This window comes from Mauremys reevesii, linkage group 7 (assembly GCF_016161935.1).
Source record: "Mauremys reevesii isolate NIE-2019 linkage group 7, ASM1616193v1, whole genome shotgun sequence".
In the NCBI taxonomy this organism is placed as follows: domain Eukaryota; kingdom Metazoa; phylum Chordata; order Testudines; family Geoemydidae; genus Mauremys; species Mauremys reevesii.
Genome location: NC_052629.1, coordinates 117,435,011 through 117,454,595, shown reverse-complemented (window position 1 = coordinate 117,454,595; position 19,585 = coordinate 117,435,011). Strand labels below are relative to the sequence as shown.

The 19,585-nt window shown below is 45.8% G+C and overlaps 1 protein-coding gene across 2 annotated transcripts in view; it reads right to left on the bottom strand.

The window, feature by feature from the left end:
- Window positions 1-19,585, bottom strand: part of FRMD4B (FERM domain containing 4B) — a 194,210-nt gene that overhangs the window by 116,902 nt on the left and 57,723 nt on the right. The gene's annotated exons all lie outside the window — the stretch shown is intronic.

The following is a 19,585-nucleotide window of genomic DNA, read 5'->3' as shown; positions in this document are numbered from 1 at the left end:
GCACTTGCTGCATTAGAAAAGCAAACAGCCTCCCGCAAGCTGAGCACCTTTGCAAACAGACCACAGTACATAAACACTCTGAAATAATAGCCCACAAGAGAATCCCAGGCTTGACTCAATAGTCAGTATAAAATTAGGCAGCAGCTCTACCCGCTGAGGCTTTAATTGTTAACAGCAGAGAACTACACCTTTTGTTTGCAGGCTATTCCTTATTAACAAGCTAAAGGGTTCCAAAGAAAGTGGTCAGTGGGTAGGTTTTGTCTGTGACCCCTAAAACACAAGTAGTCTGGAAAGATCGCTTTTCTTGGACAGCACAATAAATGGGAAGTGACAGAGTAGCGCACTGCTGAATCAACAAAGCAAGGTGTGCATAGAAGAGTTGTCACGTCCATATTTTGGCAACAGTTTGGCACTCGATAGTGGTAAGACCCCACTGAAAATTTTCACCGATTCATTTCACATACAAATTGTGACATATATGGTGGCAGTACTGGGATAGATGACAGTGTGAATTGCCATACGTGCCAACAGCACTGAAATCAAGTACCACAGAAGGGAAAAGCACAGAGGAAAGTCCCATCTTGTTGGGAAAGGAATAACCAAGAGAGGGAGAGAGAGGGGAGAACGAGTTATGAACAGCTAAAGAGAAGCCAGTTGAGCTATTCAGAGAAGAGCAGCTCAACACAGAGGAGTAGACAAAGGCACAGCTGGTTGGCTTGCTGGATTCTGACAACAAGAAGTGGTCCAGGTTCACAAAGAACATCCAGCCCATTGGCAGAAGGTCCAGCAGGCGGGGGAAATCTTGGTGTCAACTCCCCGGAGAGAAGCAGGGAAGAGGCCAACAGAGGTAACATAGGGGCTCCATCCAGACCAAATGCATCACTGCAACACGGATTGGGGACAGATCTACAGGTAGGCCAAAGAGAAGGTAGAGCTGGAGAGGGACAGACTTCATCTGGAAACCCAGCCACTTGAAAAACAGCAGTGAGAGATTGCAGACAAAGAGAAGAGAAGACAAGGATCATCAATGTCACCTTGAGACAGAGAGGCTGTGTCAGGAAAATCCTAATCTGGGAGATGGAGTCAGGCCCCAAGTGCCAGTGCTGGTGGGTGCCAGAGACTCCAAATTATTCCCTCTCTTTAGGGAAGGGGACGACATAGATGTCTCTCTACATGCTTCAAAAATTCGGTGTGAATTGAACGAGGTGGGGGTAGGTGGCAGGACACCAGGTTCCAAAACAGAGGGTGGGGAGTGCTATAGGGAAGGTCTGTGCTTGGAGAGTGTGTCTAGGGACCTTGAGACCTCCAAGAGCCTGAAACACACTGGGGATCCAGAGCACAGAGGCTTGTATTCCCCTCACATCAGGAGCGCACACTAGGCTCTGAGACACAAATTTTGATTTAATGCAAAATTTGAGGGACTAACCATTTTTGGTAACTAAGCACGCACGCGCGCACACACACACCCCTTTTTGTGCACAATTTCTACTAGATGGAGTCATGCAATGGCTTTTTACAGTGTTTGGAACCAGAGGAGTGGTAGCCTTGGGAGCAGTCACATGGCCTCTTTGCTCAAACATAAAAGGACCCTATAAAGTAACGATCCCCTTGTTATGGATGGGCAAACCCAGGCTCAGTATCGGAACCAGCAGATCACAGTATCTCTTGAGGAAGTTACTAAGGACCCAATTTTTAAAGATGTTCCAGCACTCCAGTGCTCCAGGTGCAGCACTTCTGCAAAATCTTTCCTGGCCTTTCTTCTGCCCCTGCCATCTGTGAAACGGGGGGGGGCAGAGGCCTGGCTTGAGTAACTCAACGTGGAGGCGGCTTCATTTCTTGGAAGACAGGATTAGGGAGGTAACTGGATCAGCAGGCTAAAAATGGACCGTTTGTGCTAAGAGAAGTAAATGGTCAGTAAGCTAAAAGACAGAATGTCTGGGCTAGCTAAGATAAGGGCGGGAACACCCAGGAAACCATTTACTAAGAACAAGAGAACAATGGACAAGAGACGTTGGGAGGGTAAAGATGAGGTAATGAGAAAAGTCCAAAATGGACAGAGCGTGCTCTGCAGGGACTGGTTCCTGCAAAGTAACCAAGCCAATCCCCAAACATGGGATGCAATGTGTAGTAAGTGTAATGTGAGGTGTCAATGGCTAGAAAGCAAGGGGGTTTCTGTGTAACTTGGATGTGCGGTATGCTCTGTACACACTCCCTATGCTAAAAGCCTGATCAACTCAAGTGTCGTTTAATTGCATGCCAATAACGAAACCTCAGTGGCGGGTTCGGAGTTAAGTTGAGTACTTGGGAATCAAGTGGATAAGGTCTTGGAGGCTACTGAGTGGATAAGGTCCCAGAAACTACCCCAACCAACATCCTGGTGCCATGACTTGGAGCCACTCGTCTGGCTCAGGTAGCATATAGACTCTTTAGTGTGAGGGTTGCAGACTAGCATTGTGGGAAATAGCATTGGAAGAGTTTAAGGCTTAAATCTGAAGAAGTTAATACTATGCTGGAGAAATCGGTTAAATCTAAGGGTGGAGACTATGGACTTCCCAGAGAAATATTAGGGGGAGATGAGAACCAGGTGAAAAAGGAACTCCAGATTGTGGTATTGGGGGTGGGGGAATGTTTGGCAAAGCACAGCAGAGATCTATTAAATATCATAAATAAATAAATTATTTGCAAAGCACAGCAGAGGTCTGCTAAATGCCACTAAAAGGATGCACAGGCTACACCAACATGATGTTTATCAGTGGCAAAAATCAAAACTAGACAAGATTTAAGGTGTCATTGGTGCCAAGTGTTATTGTTCCTATATTATCATATAGTTGGGTGGGGAAAATATACACGTGTGCTCCAGAGTCAGGGGAAGCCTGCGGAGTCTGGGGCATCCATTGCTGTGGAACACAAAGCCTAGAAATCCTCTCTCAGGCCAGCTCTAGTATGTACTACTTTGAGATGTTTGTGAGGTGCAATGCAAATGTAAAGTATTGCTCACGCCAGGCATAGGCAGGAGTGGAGTTCTGGGCCGAGCAAGGCTATCGCTAGAGTTTTTGCTGTCCTGACCATCCAACCCCCACCCTCTCCCCAAGAGCCATTGGAAAGAAGGGAGCAGCTCTGGGGTAGCACTGGCTCCCCCACTATGCTATTCAGTGGGGAGGCACCTAAAAGGAAGCAGACACCCCCCCACACACACACACCTTCTATTGTGTGGGGACATGCTGGAGCAGTTGCTATCAGTTGGCCCCTGTCATTGGTACACCATTACAGGGATTGTACCTTCACTGGCCCAGCTCCCAGCTGGAGACAGAAGAGAGGTGGGCTAGCAGGACCCCTTTAATATTCTATAGGTGGCTGCCTGGGCCTAACATGGGCACTAAGTCTGGGCTTTCAGCCCTGTGCCCTTTCCTCTCAGTATTTCAACATGTGGGGTGGGCTGTGACAGAATAGTGGGAGAGGAAGGGCACAATATTTTCAATAGTTCTTCACAGGCTCAGCTTTCATTAAAAAAAAAAAAAGTCTCTATCATTCATGCCTGTGAAAAAAATCTTTACAACGTGAGTACAGAAACTATGCCTGAGCTTGCAGGAAGCCTAAAACAATCTCTCTGAAGTGTGAACTTCCCTACTCTATTAAAGTCTTGTATATTCTATATACCGTATATTCCGGCGTATAAGACGACTTTCTATATTAAAAAACAACCCCCAAAAATCGGGGGCCGTCTTATACACCGGGTATAAACAGCGGGCGGCTGCGGTTTAGCTCTCTGTGCTCCCGCCCCCAAGCCCAGAGCCAGCCTCCTCCTCTGACTCTGGCCGCGATTGGGCTGTCTGTGCCTCCGCCTCCTCAGCCGAGCCAAGCCCTCTCCCTCCCTCTTGCCCGCGCGGCTGGGATTCTGCTGGCTCCCGGCCGCCCACCAAGCCCCCAGCTCTGACTCCCTGCTGGCTGGGCTGGGAAAGGCTTAAAGCTCCTCCCCTCGGCGCGGGTCTTATAGAGGCATATAGGCAAAACCTAAAATATACTAAAAAACTGTAAAATTAGGGGGTACGCTTACTCGCCTATCGCCGGCAAAATACGGTAGTCTTAAACTGTGCTCCTCAACATAGTATCTGAGCACCTTCCGGTAGCATATTAAGCAATGTGACTACACATCATAGGTTTGTTCTCTCATATTGCCCCCAGGGGAAGAAGCATGTGCAGTGGCTGTTTTGGTAGGGAGCTTTTCTCTTTAATATACATGCACGTTATGTAAGAAAGAAAAGGGAGGAAGGATCAAATGAGGAAGATGGTGCCCTGGAGAAGCGCAGGAGATGTACAGATTAAGATGTGTACATGGCAGAAGCAATATTGGCTTCATCTTCCTGGGGGGTGGGGAGAAGGTTTAGCTTTCAAGAATTTGGGAAATGCTACCTTAGGTCACAAGGTCGCAAATGTGTTTTGTGTTTTAAGTGTGAAATGATTATCCACATAGACGTATCCTTAAAGTCAAGAGAGACATTTTGCAATGCCGTTGTCCATTTCCCAGTGTTGGCAAAAATCTGCAGCAGGATGCTTCCAGTCTGAGTAAGTAGCAAAAAGAGAAAATCTGCATCCAGATAATTATCAGTCCCTCAGATAACACTCCCTCACAAAGGAACCAGCCACAAAAATCTTTTATGGCATCTCTGCATAATGGTCTATGCATCTCAGAGTTTTATATTTAAACAGAAAAAATAAGAAAACACAGTTTCAATCATTTTCAAGTTCCAGTATTGGCACAGCTTTGTAGTTTAAGAAAATGCTTATTGAGAGATAGAAGAATAATGTAGTTTTGAGGAGGGGGGGAAAAATCACAATCTATTGAAAACTAAAACATTTTTAATCCATATCCGTTGTCTTCAAAGCCTTTTTGGTTTTCATTATCACTTAATTACAGACTGCCAGAAATGTAAATTCAAGGATTTTCCCATTTATATAGTGAAAGTTTGTTTAATTGATCTGGCATCTGTGGTATCATTTTTTTAAATTGGATGGACATACACTTGGCATAGTTACTCCTCATGCTTCCCAATTACTTTGTACATCGCCATCTGGCGGTCTCATTTTTTTATTTACACTGTTTGGATGGATTTCGTAAATGCTCAGGAAAGTAGAGGCCCGATCACAAGACCTAGTGTCGGAGACAGTAAAGCCTCCCACAGCCAGCTCTGTCCATCATCCATCATTGTTAACCATCAACACTTGTGGCCTAAATCCTAAACAGTCTTTGTGCTCTCCCAAGCAGGCCTCATGCCAAAAATCATGCCAAGCCATGGGCTAGAGTTTGACTGTGCCTTCACAACTATACAGGGGAGCGGAAACCCTCTGATACCCCTACAATGGGTACCTAGCCCTTGGGTCCAGACACATAGGAGTAAAAGCCTCACTCCCACTCTTGCTTCCTCTCCAGAGGCTGTGATTGGGGAGGGTGGGGGGAAAGGTGGAGTCTTGGCTCCACACTTCTACTTGTTGGTCACAATAGCTGAATCAGCACAGGGTAGAGGCAATAATCAGATCCGGGTATAGGTCATCAGCAAGTTACTGATCCCTGGAAGCAAGGAGGGAATTGTGACTCACCAGCTGTGCCCGAGTTACAATGCATACCAGGCTATTCCTGCGGTGGGTGCATTTCTTGCTCAAGGCTATTTCCAAGGGCACAGTCTAGCCTCATGTGGTGAATTTTATTATCAACAATACTTTGCACACCGCTACAGCACTTGCTCAAAATGCTTTGCAATCAATGAATTAATCCTTCATGCACATGTGAGGTAGGCGAGTATTGTTCTCACCTTTGCAGAAGGGGGGGAGGTGGGCAGAAAGCAGTGACTGGCCCGAAGTCACACAAGAAGTCTCTTGCAGAACTGGGTGTAGGATCTAGGTATCTTGATTCCCACTCCTGCGCCTTTACTCACAGAGCTGTCCTTCTGCCCACATTAAATGTCATAAAGGTAAGAAGCAAGCATCAATATGGATGAACAAGGATGACATTCACAAACTACTGAATGAGAAAAGGATCAGAGAGTACTATACTAGGGAATAAGAAACAAAAAGCCTCTGAACCTTGGACACAGCCCTCAACATCAATGGAACAAAAAAAGATTAAGCCAAATTTAGGATCCAAAAGGGATTGTTCAGTTTGATTGAAAGGAAGTTTTTTTGTTGTCTTGTAGGGGCCTGACCCAGTATTCACTGAAATCAACAGGAATCTTTCCCTTTACTTCCACTGGATTTAGATAAGGCTCCAAGGGACTAGTCAGGGTCCATTTAAAATACTTTTCTAGGTAAAATTCTGGTCCCCTCACTGTAAAATGGATCTCTCAGAAAATGCAGCAGAAGGAAACCAGTATGATACCCAGAAGGGTAACCAGAAGTATATTTGACTGGAAAAAAAGATCTCCAGAAGGGACTTTGTAGAGGAACACAGCATTTTGAAGGGAACAGAGATGATACATGTTACACATCTATTTGATCTAATGTCATTTGAACAAGGGTCATGAATTTCTGCAAAGGAACAACTGTGCACGACAAGAATTTTTTTAAAAATGTCCTTAAATACAGTTAATGTGGGTTATAAAATACTCCAGGTAGCAACAGGAACATTGAAACAACAGTTTAAAGAATGCAGTTAGACACACATGAGAAACGAACAAATATTGTGGGTTAGAACTGCTAAATCCATAGGAGGGGATGGCTCCTAAGTGGGTTTTCGTGGCCTTCTTCCATGCTGATGTATCCTGTGTTTAGAGCCTAAGTGGTAAGTTAAATTAGAGGTGCTCTTAAATCCAAAATATGGCCTATTATTAATGGACACAAAGAATCCATCTACATTAAGTAATACGATTATCAATTTGCCCTCACCCTTGTGAGGATAAACAGTACCCCTAGATATCATCCATTGATTAAACATACTGGAAAAATCTTATCCTGAAGTTTCCTGCTTGATTCCTGCTCTTGAATAAAGGACTCGAGTTCTGATCACTCTAGGGCTATGTCTACACTACCATGGTAAGTTGACCTAAGTTACGCAACTCCAGCTACGCGATTAACGTAGCTGGAGTTGATGTAGCTTAGGCTGACTTACTGCAGTGTCTGGACTTACCTTACTCCTCTCATTCCCGATGAAGTTCCGGGGTCAACCAGAGTGCTCTGCTATCGATTTAGTGGGTCTTCACTAGACCCGCTAAATCGACCCCTGGTGCACCCATCGCCGGAACATCGATCCCGCAGTAGTGTAGACATAGCCTAGGTCTCTGTACCGTCTTAACAAGAATTATTTAAACCATCACAAAGGCCTGATCATTTGAACCAGCAGATCAGTGGATAATAAACAGCTTAATATAGATATTTTAAACCACACCTTGTTATCATTTAACGGGAGCATATAGTTCCCTTTCCGAGTAGATGTGATATTTAAAAACACTCTGCAAAGTTCTCTCCATAGCTCAATAAAGACAAAGAAAAACAGATTGGTAATGAAAACAATGCAAGTGCACCATGCAGATGGTACACAAACCAAAGTCCTTTGCGAGGTTAGGAGCAGAGCTGGGCGAAGATAGGCAATTCTGTTTCACAGAGGATTTCAATATTTTGAAATATGGTTTCATGCAGATTAGGAACAAACCCCCCAAATTCTCTGCGAAAGGGGATGGAGATTTGGTGCTGAGGCAATCTGCCTGGCAGGCTGCCCTGAAGCCAGGGAATCTGGAAGCCCAGGATCCACAGCCCTGAGGAGCTTGGGCTGCCAAAGGGTCAAGCAGGAAGGCTGGGCTCCATCAGAACTTCAGAAAGATCAGGCTGTCTCTGCTAAATGTTCCAATCTTACTCTACCAGTGAATGCCGACAAAACAATGGTGAGTTCGCATTCTTACCCAGCCGGCTCTCACTGTGAGCCAGCACCCCGCAACTTTAAGAGAGTCCTCTTTTAGAATTTGTCCTGTAAAATATTGCTTCAAAGGACTTTTGAAAACATGGCAAGAACCGCAGGATTATTTGTGAATGAGGATATCCGCAGTGTGTTAATTAAGTCACATATCTGTAACCCTTTTCCTTTTCTGTCCTCTCCCTTCCTCCCCCCCCACTTGTCAGGCTGTGAGCGCTAAGGCAATTAACCCTAAGGCAAAAGTGAAACAACTTTTTCAAAAATCCTTTTGCCGCAGTCAGGTCCCTCATTAGCTTAGTAAAGACAAAGAGAAATAAAGTTATCAGCTTCCTCCATTTTCATTATGTAACCCCTCTTAAACACAACAGACTATAAGAGAAACAGTAGCCTACACGCCAAGTTCTACCTACAGATCATCCACTTTCAGATCTATATAGCAATACAGATAGTACACTGGTTAGATAGATCCTGAACTTTGTCTCAGCACAAAGACATTTGTGATCTGGTTGCTAATACCTGATAAGGGCCCCTGCTCACGGTAACGAACCAAGGGCCACAATGGACCCAGTAGACGAGGGTTAACTTCCCCCAACATTGGTGAAGGTGGATGAACCACTACTGCGGGCACATGGACTTCACAGGGTGGAAGAGCTGTGTCTTCATAACGGTCATCTCTTCCCTAGGAAGCAACAGCATCTGGCAGAAGAGTTCCTGGGAAAGAGGGACAGTATCCCCCAAAATAAAGCCCCTCTAGGCCTCCCCAGTCCAAGGGAGGCAGAGTGAAACAAAGGGGCAACCAGCCACGACTGACTGCAACAACAGCACCAGGGTTTAAATCCCCTGCTATAACCAGCTCCAGGAGGAGGGGCGCGTTCTGCATGCATAGGAAGGTGCAACCCAAACCCCGCTTAGGGAAAGCGCAGCCCTGGAGTTAGACACCGGAGAAGACATCAGAAGAGCATTCCACACCGTGCCCCTATGCAGGAGGCAGTGACAATGGTGCTGCAGACACTTTGGACATCAAAGGAGCAAGTGAGGACGACAAGCACGGCCAGCAGTGCATGCTGCCCCAGAGGGAACAGGCCTGGGTGGGATGGGGCCACCTCCCTCCTCCATGTGCATCAGCGAGGGCTATCGGGGAACACTTGGTACATCTTTACTACCGGTCCTACAAGTATGCCACATCCCCTAGAGAAACTAGGCCTAATTCCGCTCTCAGTAACACTGGCAGAAAGTAGGAGCAGCTCCACAGTGTGGGTGAGAGAAGAATTAAGAATACATCTCCCATGTATTAACCCCACACATGCTCTCAGAGTCCTCATCCAAAACAATGGGGTGGGGAACACATCCAGGTCAAATAAGAGCTTTCCTGAATCTCTGCCCCAGAACATCCAGGGCTGGAAGCAGAAGTATTCACATATCACCCCCTCCCACCCACCTCCACAACCTCCCGCCCCCTTTCCCCCGGCTCTTGTGTATTTCTAGCCCAGCTGAAAGCAAGGATTACTGGAAGCCTCATAAGATGACACGTTCTTATAAGATTTCCATCCAAGATTTGCATACCAAAGAGATTTGTGCAGACTGGACAAGGATCTGAACTTCAGGGTCCATATCTGAAATGAACCCACAAAACCTCCAGGGAGATGCACCCATCAATCCTTACCTCAGAGAGCCACTCAGAGTTGTGTGAAATTAAGATAACGATGTCTCTAGACAGTGCTGTTCCCCTACACGCCGTTAATGTTTCTTTGGTTTCTTATCCCCTTTGAATGGCCTATAACATGTGATCAGCTGGTTTAACAACAGTCTGCTCACTCCCACACAATTATGGACCTGCTGGTTTTTCTTAATCAGACAGAGCAATATAGGCCCAGTCCAGGCTTCAATAATAAACTTATATATACTGGAATGATAATTAAAGATACGGTATTTTTTTTTAAAATATACCAGCTATTGCAATGTGCCTACAATGCACAGTGATGTATCAGACGTTGCAGTGTGCCTACAATGCAACCTGTATCAGATGTTCCCAACTGGAAATAACAGAGTGTCTTGCCATTTAAATATTTATAAAGTAAAACAGGTTGAAGTCAGATTTCTTGAAAGGGAAATTGTTTTACACTTGCTATATCAAGGAATACAAACCCAGGTCAGGTTCAAACAGTTACAGCTGCAGCGTGTGCTCTAGTTTCACAAATTAGGATTAATCCCATTTTCAAATGTTGCAACATCTGAGAAGTGAGATCATCTGTTACCTTGACTCAACTGACATAAAACGGTACTGGCCTTTCTAATGGCATAGGGCCATCCTCAGCGGGAGTCATTTGGCATAGCTCCATTTGAAGTCCATGGAGCTACAAGAATATATATCAGCTGAGGATCTGTTCTAGAGAGTTTGTGTGCAATTTAGTACTACCGAGTGTCCTGTTATGATGTACGTGTTGATAGATTGCGCATACACACACACACACACACGAATTTTCAAAAGTGCCTATGTGACTTAGGGTCCTACACTGCATTTTCAAAAGGCATTTAGGCACTTTTGAAAATTGTAGCCACATGCTTTACACTTCCAAATGTCCCAAACAGGCCCTGTTTCTACACCCACTCCTGTAAACTAGGCTCATATTATATAAGACTGAGAGGGACTGATTTTCTAGAAATTCAGGCACAAAATAGGTATGCTAATGAGCACCCAAACATAGGGATCTAACTGGTCATTTACACACACATACACCTCATTTCTGTGCATGTATTTGCCTCTAAACTTTAGAAAAAACACACCTCACTTTTATTATGTGATCTGCAGTGCGTGGCAATGATCTCAGACCATAACTGCAGACATTCTAACTCCCCGTCAGTCGCTTTTCCATTCCACCCTGCAGCTTCAGTGCCATTTCTACACTAAGGGCCAGTAATGCTCTGTTAATGGAGCTAGTCCAAATTTACTAAGAGGTAACAAAGAGCAGAATTGGAACTTTATGTGCTAATTTCTGTCCAAACTTATACCCCACACAACCCTATACAAAACAATCTGCCAAATCCTTGGCTGGAGTAAACTGGCACAGCTCCAGCGACGTCAATGGAACCGGTCAAAATTTTTACGTCAAAACCTTTTGTTTGTTTTTCTTTCTTTCAAACGGGGGCGGGGGGGAAGGAGGAGGAAAGACAGAGATGGGGGTGGGGCACCCTCAAAGCTCTTTGTTGTTTTTGAAAAACCAAAATCTGAATTGGTCTTGTTTCACAACTAAAATGACATTTTTTTGTTTGGTTAGAAAAAAAAAATTTGAACATTTTCAAAAACAAAACAAATATTTTTCACTTGCCTACATTTTTCGTGGGAGATCCTTGCCAGTTTCCAAACAGCCCTGGAGCTCCACTGATTTACACCATCTGAGACTCTGACCCAGTGAGTGGCCCTCTGTATAAAAATGAGCCCTACGCCACTCGAGGGCTTGGCTCAGTACCAACTCACTGGGCAGATTGCCACCTACTGAGTCATGGGAGTCACTGTCTGCAGTACCTTGGGTGCAGAGGACTGCTTAACGGATGAGATCACAGAGCAGGGTGGAATGACAGCATGCAGCACGAATTAATAAAACAAAACACACAAACACACAGAGGCTACAAGTGCAGAGAGAATTCCTTTTTCTTCTCCACTGAATCCTCCGCAGCTCCTGACTTCATCACAGCAAGCGTTCTGAAAAATCTGTCAGCCTGTCTAGTTCCTAAACTTGATTAATCTAAATAAAACTCTGGTAGCAGATGAACTCTGTCTTTACTGATCTTTGTACAGCTTGGGAGAAGGCTACCGAATAGGCTGCCCTTTCGTTAGCAAAGGCTAATCCCCTCCCACCCAACACCACTAGGAAGAGAATCCCTCTAGCCAACTTTGAACCAGCAGTTAGTTCAGGAAGTCTGCCTGCTTCAAGCATACCCACTCTAATTTCTTTAATCCTGTCCGAGAGCTGCAGGGAGCAATCCTGAATTGGCAGAGACACTGCTTAGATTCCCCAATAGGTCTAGCTGCACTCTAGCAGGATCCATTTCTGCACTGGAGAAGAGCATGGGACCAAGGGAGACACATTCTGCCCTGCCCGCTTCCTCTGTCATAAACGCTTTAGAGGAACAGAGCCAGCAAAACACACCAAATGCTTGGAGCTTTGAGGCAGCACCTTGCCCACCCAGCTGGACTCGCCAGGGCAGCTCAAGAAGCACAGGAAATCATTTTGCACTTAACGCCACTCCCCCTAACATCTGGAGGAAATAAGAAAAAAAAAGTCAGACTTGGCAGAGTGGAAAATTGGAAACTCTTAGGTAGCTGGCGCACCCATTGGGGAAAGGGTGGGTTATGGTGGGGCACCAGAAAATGATGAAGCTTCCACTTTTTTAATTGCAGAATCAAAGGATGGCTAAAAATCATATGCCATTGCTGCGAACAGGGTGTTCGGGCCATTTCCCAGCCTGACTGTCCCGTGAAATGATTCCTAGCAGCCAAGTCAAAATCCTCACAAGAGAGGAATTACAAATGTTTTGCCTTGTTTATTCCCAGAAATGGAATATAGCCACTGTACAACCTTGGCCTTTTCACATCGGGCTAGCCACCCACATTTGGCTAGCTACCTGCATCGAACGGCATGCCACTGCATTAGCTGGGGTGTAGTTTAAATGCAGATCTGACATGCTGGGAATTACCCTTCTTTAGAAAGTACTGACATGGAGGACAGGCGATCGCGAGCCCGGGAATTGAGGATGGGAGATACTGTTTACACCAAGGGTCTTTATGGAGCCCTTCAATGCCTAAGGCCCAGCCCGGTACTCTTACTCCTACATGGACTTTATAGCAGTGTTGCCAACCCTCAGGATTGCAATTGTAGCTCCTGCTGCAGCACATCCCAGGATCAGAAGAAACTCCAGCCCCCATGCAATTGTCACCTGCCCTGGGGAAAACCCCTCCAAGTGGCTGCCTTCCCCGCTTCCCTGCTCTCTGGGGAAGAACAGCCAGTCAGAGGTGTTACAGGAGACAGGCACCAGAGCTCTCCTCCAACCCCTCAGGATTCAGCAGAGGAAGTTTTTGGAGGGGCGGGACAAGAAGATGCAGCTCAGATAGGGATGCGGGCGGGGGGGGGGGGGGAATCTGCTCTTTGCTTCTCCCTCCCCTTCTATGAAAAATGGGTCCCTCCCTCCCCTCCCTAACACTAGGCCTCGGAAGGGGAAGAGGAGATGCCTTGGAGATGTCCCCTAACCCTGTGTGTCTGTGTCGCCGGCCGGCCAGCGGCCCCTGGAGCCGCCCTCCCCACCACCAGGTCTGGGAAGGGATGAAACACCCCCACCGCTGCAGGAGGAGCAGAGACCTGCTATGAGGGGAAAGGGAGAGATGTGAGGCTGTGGGGCACAGAACAGCTATGGGGCTGGGTAGGTGGGGCAGAGGTGAGGGATTAGAGGGAGGCACAACATTAACTGATTTTGGGGCTGAGGTACAGAGTTAATGTGGGGACTATGACACAAAATCGATTTATATAAAGGTGTGGTGGCCAAAATCGTGTCTCTTGCTATAAATTGACACCACCAATTTTCACTCACCTATTGAGGGTGGGCAGCGGGAGCTCGTAAATCAGAAAAACGGCCCACATTTGTTTTAAAGTCTCATGATTTGGGGCCCAATCGCATGACTTTTCAACTTTTGGGGTTGGCAATACTGTTCTAGACTTCACTGCGATTTTGTGCTGTGTCCTCATCAAATTCCAACCTGTAGAGTGGCATTGGGCCTACCTAAATACCTGCTTTCCTCCTCAGTTTCAATTAGAGAGGGTTGTACTCATCACTTCTGGTCCTCAACTGCTGTGCAGCGTTACTGTGAGCTGTTAAACTACTGTCATGTTTCCCTCCAGAGCTGGTTGCATTGCAGTAGTAGGTGCACAACTCTTGCACACTAGCTTGCTAAGTGTGCAACATGCTTTGGGGTCCCACTGGACAAACAGGTGTATGCATAATTATAGGTGGTTACTACAATTGTTTGATTTTCAAAGGGTGAACAACATCAACAAAATAAATCCAACCATAGCATGGGATCCTGCTGTTGAACTGGCTGGGTACTGCATGTCAATCCAGACCAATGTACATGAGCATAAAGGTTTGTTATTCAATTTTCAATCTCCCTCCCAGGTTTCTATGGCAAATGGGGTAGAATTAGTGCATAATCTAAATACCGAGCAAAGATCTGTAGCACTGCATTGTACTAGGAAGTGTAAGTGAGATAGTTAAATTCAGCATTGCGAGAGATACATATAGTCCAGAAAACAAAATAACAGCCCCAAAATACACCACTCTCTCCTGACATGGATTTTTTTTTTAAAAAGTGACAAACGATGACTCACTCTTGTAATTATATTCTAGGTGCATTCATTCTCTCAGGATGACTAACCTGGGATGCTGAACTCTTCAGAATGAGCGTAACTCAGAGCAAGGTTCTGCCTTTGATGAGACGTTACAGAGCTGCACATGGCAGAGCTAAAGGATGCAAGGCCTTTATTTTCTTCTTCCCCCGGAATCCCTGCCCAAGGTCACACCCAATCCTGACCCCGGCATGCCACCACATAATGATCAAGGGACTAATTTAAACACCTCTGTGCTTTCTCCCATGCTACCCTTATACAAGGAGAAAACACGCTGATAAAATCCAAACAGCCACTAGCTTTTCTTCCTTCAAATCTCCCACTGAAGACTCACTTCCGCCAGGGTACCTGCAAAACCCAGTCTGACTATCATGGCTAGGAAGGGGACAACTGCATCTGTTCACCTTCCCCTCTTTCTCTCCCCTTCTCCCTTCATCTCCTCCTCAAACTCCATGTGACTAACAAAGCTGAACCAAGTCTTCACCAAATCCATTGACTTGTATGTTGTATCCCCACCATCTACCCTCCATCTGCAATTTCAGATTGCAAGCCCCCCGGGCAAGGACTATCTCTTGCTGTGTTTGTACAACACTCAGCACAATGGGGTCCCAATCCGAAATGTGCCCTTTGGAGGCTACCATTACATAAATACTTAACTTCATACCCCACAAGAGGAGACAAGTTCATAACCCGGTTTCCTTTCTCAATGGCCAGCGGAGATGGGTCTGTTCAAGAGGCAGGGAATGGGGGACAAAATGTACCCTGGAAAGGGTCTAGCAGCTGCTCCTGGACCACTGTACTTCCCTTGTGCACACACCCTCTAAGCGCCTCTGCCTGAGTGTTGACTGTAGCTTAAAGCCCTTCTCATCAGAGATGTTTTCATGTTTGAAGGAAAGAGTGGTGCAAATTCATAGAATATCAGGGTTGGAAGGGACCTCAGGAGGTCATCTAGTCCAACCTGCTGCTCAAAGCAGGACCAATCTCCAGACAGATTTTTACCCCAGTTCCCTAAATGGCCCCCTCAAGGACTGAACTCTCAACCCTGGGTTTAGCAGGCCAATGCTCAAACCGCTGAGATATCTCCTCCCAATAGTGCTGTCATCCAAAGCCCACTGATATCAGTGGGAGTTTTCCAACTTACATCAGTGGTGTTTGTAACATGCCCATATAGGATTTTAAAAATGAGCTTCAAAACACTGTGCACTTTTCTAAAAGACTTTTGCAATAGGAGGGATACATGCCAGGGCAAACATGGCACTGTTGAAAAGGAGGGATAGCTGTAGGTTTATGGCATCAACTTTAGCAAGCTGCCAGTACCAAAAATATTCTGAGCGATACCAAACAATGCATTTTGTGAGTGCATTGTGTACGCAGAGGGCATGCATGATAAGATTGCAAGCAAGAGTGATTAAAAATGGTATTACCCATTCCGAGGGCAATGAATACTCCTTTCTGTTAGCAAAGTACTTGTACAACAAATGACAGTCTGGGCAACAAAAAGTCAATGATAATCTAGGATTCAGAAAGGTGATAAATCAATAGGCTTTGTTTATTACAGCAGATTCACTTTGGCACAAACAGTGCTTTGATGTAGTGCACACATCTAGAAATCGAATCTCTGAGTTATCCAGGGCGCTTCACCATGCAAAAAACAACTCCAGTAACACAAGGTATTTCAACCGCATACTCCAGGGGGAATCACATCCATTTTGTAGGGCTCTGACCTCTGTTAAAATTAAAGCTGAAGCTGGGTCATTCAACGCGTTTGCAAGCTACTGGCTACTTAGTGGAGGAGCAGCATATATGGTAAGCATGAAGCCATGCTCTCTGATGGAGAGAGTCACAATAACCAAGAACAGAGAAACTAGTAAAGTAGCCTTTTAAATGTATTTTTATCCTCAGAAGACAACAGAGATAAAGACTAATTAACACACTTTGGGCCTGATCCAAAGTCCATTTAAGTCAATGGAAAGACTCTAGCTGATTTCAATGGGTTTTAGATCCTGGCCTAATATTGCACTGCATTTCCTTTTCTTTTCCCGGCACGCAGTGCTTCTGAAAGGAGTGAAATGGACACCCTTGGAGAGCAATGTCTTCTGTTTATCCAGAGAAGTAAGACAGCTGCAGTGCTACCTCCCTCCATGCTGAGACACTAACGTGCGACAATTCCAAGTAACAATTATTAACAGTCTCGTGTGGCCAGCCGATAGTTAATACTTTGCACTGGACCAGCATTTTTCGTCAGGAGTTCTCAAAGCATTTTACAAACATTAACTCACCGAGTTTCACAACACCCTTGGAAATAGGGAAATATACAGAGAAGTCTATGGAGTTGCCAAGTCACAGAGCAAGTAAGTAGCGTATCTGGGAATAGAACATAAGAGTCCTGTCTCCCAGCCCCTTAGACTTAGAGTCTAAGATGTGACATATGGGACCACTCTGTGACTAGTTCCCTGTCCCCTCAGGCCTCACAATTTTCAGAAATCTCTGGCGAGGCCACATCAGATCATGGGTCCTTTCTACACAGATACGAACAAGTGCAATTATAGTATACATCTGAAACATCTACGTATTTTTTATTCAAAGGGCTGCTCAGAGGAATCCTTTAGTAGCAAGACCACTCATTCCAAAAACTTTTTTAAAAGAAAAATTCGTGCAGCAAGGGAAAGGACTGACACTCGCAGTGGGTTTTATCAGACGCAACCTCCAATGGGAACACTGACATTTGGACGTGTCCGAAACACAAACAATGAAAAAGGAAGTTAGAAAGGGAAACTGGAGAGGGTGAAGTCCTGACTGCCCAGTCCATTGTGACAACATGAGCTGAGTCAGCCCCGTAAAGGAGAGAGGAAAGAGAGGCCTCGCCCCTCTGAAAAAGCAAACAACAACGATCCAGGGGAGAGTGACAGAACAAGAACAAGTGGCAGGTGTCCTACGCACAGACCGCAACCCAAATACAAGACTCTGCGCACTGGGAGAGTGAGAGACAGTCTGCTCCCCCTGAAGGCCATGGAGTAACGCTGATGAGTGTCAGCAATTGGCCACCCCAGTTACCTCCACCTGCTACCACCTGTCCTGCCTGGGGAAGAGAAGCAGATTTATTTTTAAGTCCTTGAGCCTCTGCTGCTGTCCCTTTGGATGCTACTCCATCAGTCCTGCTGCCAGGCTGCACTGAGCCTGGCTTCCTGCAGCACTTTGCGGCCAATTCTGCTCTCCCGGAAGTCAAGGCAAGACTCCCATTGATTCGAATGGGGGGGAAGGATCAAGCCGGGGTAGGCAACCTATGGCATGTGTGCCAAAGGCAGCATGTGAGCTGATTTTCAGTTGCACTCACACTGCCCAGGTCCTGGCCACCGGTCCAGGGGGCTCCACATTTTAATTTAATTTTAAATGAAGCTGCTTAAACATTTTTAAAACCTTATTTACTTTACATACAACAATCGTTTAGTTATATATTATAGACTTATAGAAAGAGACCTTCTAAAAACATTAACATGTATGACTGGTACGTGAAACCTTAAATCAGAGTGAACAAACGAAGACTTGGCACACCCTTCTGGAAGGTTGCTGACCCCTGGATCAGGCCTTTGCCTCAGCTCTGTGATTTACAGTAATGTGTGGGTGTGCAGCAGAGATCCAAGTCATCATAACAGCACCCCAGCTGGTGTGGCAGACTAACCACAGGGGGAGAAGCACAGTGCCAGAAATTAGAAATTCACTGACAAAGTCTTGCCCTTTTTTTTTTTTTTTTTTCAGGCTATCGAGGGGGAAAGTGAAGCATGAGAACTCAGGAAAGGACAAGCAGAGCATGTGGGAACATGCAGAGACTGATAGAGCCAGTCTGGAGGAGTACGCAGCATTGCTTGGCGCTAGGCTGGCATTTCGGACTTTCTTGTTGTAGACTCAAAAAGCAGCTGCATTGTCAGAGACAGGTAGAAGAGCAGAGAACAGAAATGATTCTAAATGTGAAATATTTTCCTGTTTCAGGCTCCCCATAGTTTCCTCAGCCCCAACTCCAGCTCCATTGTGTGCCATTCTGAACCCCCCCATGGCCTAGGCAGCTAGTCTAGAAACATTCAAGCGAGTGGCTTTTTATGCCTGTTACAATGGATACAAGTAAAAGTTCTGCATTTGCTAACAATCACCACACAGCGGTAACCACAGTGCCACACGTTTCCCTCCTCACACACAGAATGGAACACACTGGAACCTGACTGCTCCCTGTTGGCAAATGACTTTTTAAAAGGCTGGATGGGAGGGGGTCTGAAGAGCTTTTAAAAAGAAAATACATTTCTTTGTACCCAACGGGATGCAGAACAGGTGTGTGGGCTGCCCGAGCTAATCAATGGTTTGTGTTTAATAGGTGCGATTTTCATTGGCCAAGACTGCAGAAGAATAACGTGTTCGCCTCATCCTCCTTGGAGAGAGCATTATGTGAGCTTGGCCAGCTCCGGGAAGCCATCTGGAGGAGGAAGAGGATGTCTGGGAACTTCCATGTGGTCATGGAGTGGGACCTGGACACTATAAAACTACCTGCCACTCACCAATTAGCTGTTTGAATAGGTTGCTAGATGATGTCTTGCTGCTGCTTGTCCTCATCTTAGGGGCTGCTAATGGGATCAAGACCACTCTACACTGCGCATCCCATACTGATACATGGGAGGGGACTCCCAATTACAGCTAGAGAGGGGATGGAGGACCACTGGCTTTACGTCACCTTTGTTCATGGCCTCCTGTCCTGTTTTACCCTCTTGTCGAGTCTTGCAATGGGCACAAAAGGAATAGAGCCGCAGGAAGAACGAGGTACACCAAGGGGTATCAGTGGCTGTGACCCTCTTTCTGATCCTACATAGTTCATAGACTCCATTTTGGCAAGAGGCTGAGTACCCTTAAACATCCACTGAAGTCTAGGAGATGTTAAGGGCACTCAGTACCCTACAGGAGGCAACCAGCACCTTCAAAATAAGGCTCATAGAGCACAACTCATGAATGTGATTTAGGGTTTCACTGGAGGAATGGTAAGGGCATCATATATTTAGGCATTCTTCTAGTAAATCGTGGCTGGTACTATGTTCCCTAAACCACTGTGTATGTGGAGAGAGGGGAATTAGCTAAATATAATTCAATTTTAGCCTGACCAAAACAAAAAAACAAACAAAAAAACCAAAACACAGGACTGCAAACACAGCAGTCCCTGGAATACAATTCATGTTTCTATACTGATAAATTATGCAGTAGTCTCACACCAGGTACAATCGTAGAAGAGCACCATCTGTTTCCCAATATGGGAACT